Here is a 5,275-nt window from a genome sequence, read left to right on the forward strand (position 1 = left end):
ATGGGGAGGTTGGTGGCCCTGCATGTGGCAGGGGTTTGGAGATTGATGATCCTTGAGGTCCCTTCCAACCCTGGCCATTCCGTGATTCTGTGATTCTGTGTAATCTGATGCAGTTGTTAAGTCTTTTCCTTCTACTGTGAGGCCTAACCTAAATGGCAGATGGCAGAGAATTTAATATCTCCTGGTGCTTCAGTTTCTCTAAAGCCACTGGGGACAGTAATGACTTTAAGGACATCCTCGTGAGGAGAAATTCATCATTTCCTGTAAAAAGGTCAGATCTCCTGATAGTCCAAGCAGAAAGGAAAAAAATAATTGTAGTCTTTTAGACTATGAGGAAGTGCACTAATCTAGGCAATAGAAAATTCTTATTCACATTTCTATCATGGAGTAATTTTACAGTATTTTTTTTTTCACCAGTTGTATGTCTTCTTTCCGTGCAGACTATCCGATTATGTTTGAGGTCTCACACATTTGAGTACTAGCTTTCTGAGGTCCCTGTCAAAATGCAAGCAACTTGAAAACTTCTAATGCTAAAGTTAGGAAATGCTGAAAATATTGTCCGTCTGGGAAAGGCATTATATTAAGACATAATAGACTAAAGAAGGAACATTTGGTGCGATGTAGACTGGAGGACTGCTCCAAGAATTCTGATCAGGGATAGCTCCAGATCAAGAAATAATATACAGTATGATGGAATGTTAGAGTTTAATGGAGCCAAAGGTACAAAACTTGGCTTTGTCTTTCAGGAAACAAACAAAAATACCTTATGTAGTGTATTTATATTAGTATGTTTGGTTTTGCTGTACTTTCAGTTAAAAGATAAGAAATCACTTTTTTTCTGACACTTTCTGCCTCTCAGATGGATACTTTAAGCACAGATTAAATTGTTTTTTGCAATAATTATGTATCCCATTGAAAACAACTCTTACAGAGAATCCTGACTGCTTCTGCATTCTGAACATTACATTTCTAAGCTAGAGTCTGCTTTTGCTCTAAAAGAATAAAAAGTGTGATTTCAAAATGCTGATTCCAATCCTTTTGCTTGGAGACTTCTGCTACTGATAATAAGACATGCACCTACTGTCATATTGTCCTAACTGAATTATCCTCAAGATTTTCGTTTCTGTTATAGATAGAAATGTAGCCTGAACTGTTTGTATCTTGAGCCCACGTAGATCTTGTAGCCATCATCCTGGAATTTGTTTTTACTGTTATTTTTGATAGGACATTTGAAATGTTGCATGTGTGTTGTTAAAAAACTTCCTTCTCTCTAACAATTAAGTTTATCCCTATGCAATTATAGATACTAACATGAAAATGCTTAGGCTTGCAGCATAAGAACTAATACCTGAATCAGTTGCTAATAAGAAAAGAAAAATCAACTGCAGTCACTCCATAGCTTGATATTCTCAGTCAGAACAGGAACTCTCACCTAATTCCTACTCTGAGCACTACTGAGGACAAGTTTCAAAATAAAGGCTGAGTGCAAGCACAAGACTAGAGTGTTGATTGCACTGTATAGGTGAGAAAGAGGAGGAATGAAAAAGATCTGCTGGTTGCAACTGGATTCAGAAACTGCAATTCATTTACAATCTGTTAGGGAAGAACTGGGGATGGAGGAATGAAAATAATTGTTTTGTTTTGTTCTGGCTCCATGTGGCTTGTGCCTTCTTACTGTCACTCTCTGTTCATTGGACAAAATCATTCTTGTGAGTGTATCACTTTGTGTACTGAAAGCTTGAGTCATATCAGGGATAAAAAAGAAAAAATAGACCCTTCTTGATCTCACAACTCTTTTGCTATCATAACTTCAAAACGTATTTCTTGATAAACCACAAGAGTAGAGTTATTCATAATCTGTTAAGGCTGGAAAGAGACTTAATGTGCATCCTTCTAATTGCATATGAACAATGAATAAGGGTTTAAAAAGTTCTGAATTCTAATATGATGAAGATATGTTGAAATGTAGCATTTCATGTTGCTCTTCTTTTGGTTGGTTGATTTGTTCAGATTTTTTTCTGAGCAGGACTGTGATTTATTGTCTGGTTTTTGTTTTCAAGAAGTCTACAATTTTAATTCTTGGTATTATTTAGATTGAATGTTTTATTTGATTTTGTTCTCAGCAAAAATATTAACTTCTGAGCAGTTGATCTAAAACTGTTTAGCTGTTCGTCTTAAAATGTCAGCATCACATTTGCCAAACGCAAAATTGACACATTTAGTCTTTGTTCTTCCCAGTATATTTTCAAGTAAGGATGGCGTTTTGTGCATTTGTTCATTTTCTTGCATTTGCATATGCATGTACATTGTTATTTAAGTGAACTGGGATTGTACTAAATCTCTTGATTTACCTGTGATGAGAGATACATAAATAACTGTTGGCATATTATAGTAAAATTACAATCATGCAGATAAAGCAAACATCTGAATAAACTCTATGTATAAAAATGTTATTTACCTGTGAACATAGAGGAACATGTTGATGTTAGAAAGGAATAAAACAACAGGCGGTTGTGGTTGTTTGTATCTTTTCCAGTGCAATTGTCACTAGATAGAAACTAAAAAAAGGAAAAAACAAGGGAGACCAAATGTATTTCATGTTACTCCTTTAGAGGATATCTTTCATAGAAAAATTTTGTTTACATAGTCATATGTCATATCTACAAGTAAATTTCATCAATGTTAAAAACAGTGCTAACAGGAAAATAAACAACTATCTGACATAAAAAAGGGGGAAGTCAAATAATAATTCTAGTGTAGTAAATATATATATATATTCTGTTTATTTTCATGGTATTATCCACAAATAATAAATTTTGTACAAATCAGATGACATCTATTCTATTAAAAAAAAATCTGCTTAGTTGCATTAATAAAGTATTATTTCCAGAAAAACTTTCTTCCTGCTCATGCTACTACAAATATAGGGGATTTGAAGAATGCTATCATAATCCATTGTGTTTTATCTCTATCGGTGTTTCAGGGTTTTTTTTCATAATCATTGGAGGAATCACAGACAAGTTTGTATATGATGCAACTGTTTTAGACATTCTTCTTTGTAGTTTCAGCTTGTGTGTGTATAGGCTTTTATAGTTATGATTCTTTAATACCATGTTTATGGATGTTTTTTAGGTAACTATAAACTTTTTTGTTTTACCAAACTAATATTTACTTCAGAACATTTGAACATTCTGATCACAGGACTAGATCACTTATTAATAGTACAAAACAGTTTTGGAAGGTACTAGAAAGTATTCAACCTGGAATAACTAGTGAATGAAGAAACAGATAGTTCATTCCTTCTATGGAAAGACCACAGTGGTCCTTCAATTAGTAAGCTTGTGGTTTACAATAACTGCAAGAAATATGTGTTTGGGTCAAAATGAGATGCTAGAAACTCATAGAACTCTAAAAATATTATTATTTTTTTTCCTGTTATGATAGATCAAAAGAGAATTATAATCAAAGTCAGGGCACTTCCTGGCACAAACATTGCCAAGAGCTGCCTGGAGAATCAGAGGAAGTAGTGCTACTGTCAGAGCAGAAGCTCCAGCTCCAGCTGATACGAACATTGCCAAGATTGCTGATGTTGCTTTTGAGAGTAAGATCTTTTTTTTTTTTTTTTTTTTTTTTCTTTAGTGCACATACTCTGAAATAGTTTGCTCTTGCTTCTTTTTGTTCCTACTACTATCTGTGTTTTCCTCCACAGCATTGCTTGACTTGGGACCCTCTATTACTTTATTGCTACTGTCTCGCTCCTCTGTTTATCTCTATTGATTCTCTGTTTTTTCTTTGCCACAATTTTTTATGTTCTGTTGTCCATCTTTTCATGTCTTCTATTTGGAAACAATCTGTGTTGGATTTGTTGCTGCCATATTTATGTCTGCATGGTACTTACATGGTAAGTTCACAGTCACTTAATAAATATCAAAATGTTCGAATATGGATGCACACATAGTCATTGTAAAAAATAATACTAAGATTTCATACTCAAGCTTGTAGAAATTAGGAAATGCTAGACTCATTTGCTTATCCTGCATCATGATATTCTGTTGCATGATTGTGTCAATGCCATATAATTAGCAATATTTTCTTAATTAAAAACAATGCCACTTTAAAATTATTATGTGTCTAGTTTCCGGCCTTATTTGAAGCATATTTTTATATCTTGCTTTTGTATAACTTTCTCAAGCATTTCTGAAAGGCTATGATGCTGATCCCTTTTTCATAAAATAGAATTTAAGGCATGAAGAGAGACCATGATCAAAAGTACAAGCTGATAGTTCAGCAAGTACACGACAAAGATTTGACTTTCACAATGTTTTGCTCTTATAAGAGCACGTGTGTTGTGGTTGTGAATCAGACTCATCTCTTTACTGAGAAACTTAGGAATAAATGAACATAACAGGCAAATACCTATGAAAGAAATTTGTCTTAAGTAAGTGACAGGATTGGATATGATCTAGTTCAAAGGGAAACATTTTCACTTGAAAACTCTTCATGCAGCTTCATTTGCAACACATGTTCTGGCTTCTGCAACCAAGAAGATAATTTTTTTCTAGACAACTATCGCCTATCCGTAGCTTACCCAGAGGCAATTCCATCCTGTGCAACAAGGAGGGATGTTTAGGGACTATATGAAGGGAGATGGAGAGGAGTTAGGACAAATGTATCTTTTCATGTGCACACTATAATAATCTTTTTTGGCTACATAAGATAAACAAGTCTAGAATTTATTAATTTCAAAGTATTTGATTTTTACTGTTTTATTTTTACGTGCAATTTTACAGAGATTAATAATCAGTCAAACATGGAATAATAACAAGGAGAAATCAGATCACCACGTTCCACCCAGCTCACTGTTAGGTTGGTGTATTTAAAAAATACACTCTGATCTCTCTTTCCTGAGGAATCTACTATGCTCTTTTACTCTTCATAGGCCAGCACTGGCTGGAGAGGATGCTAATATTCTTGAGAAATATTTCCTGATGTGATACTTAGGAAAATGTGGTCTAATTCCAGTTTTTTTTTCTTAAACCTCATCATCTTTCTACAAATTCAACTTTTGACTTCAGGGTTATCAGCCAAATTTGTATCCAGAAATGAAAAACAAGGAAAGAATCCCCACTGCTGACTGAGTAGGTATCACGGTAGGTTCATAATTTTCAGAAGATGAAGCTGCACACTTTGAAGATGGAGTTGGCATAAAGCAATTTCTCAATACTTGGTACAGTCTGAATCCTTCTGTCTGACTTTTTGTTTCCTTTTTTTTTTT

This window comes from Meleagris gallopavo, chromosome 3 (assembly GCF_000146605.3).
Source record: "Meleagris gallopavo isolate NT-WF06-2002-E0010 breed Aviagen turkey brand Nicholas breeding stock chromosome 3, Turkey_5.1, whole genome shotgun sequence".
Lineage (NCBI taxonomy): Eukaryota > Metazoa > Chordata > Aves > Galliformes > Phasianidae > Meleagris > Meleagris gallopavo.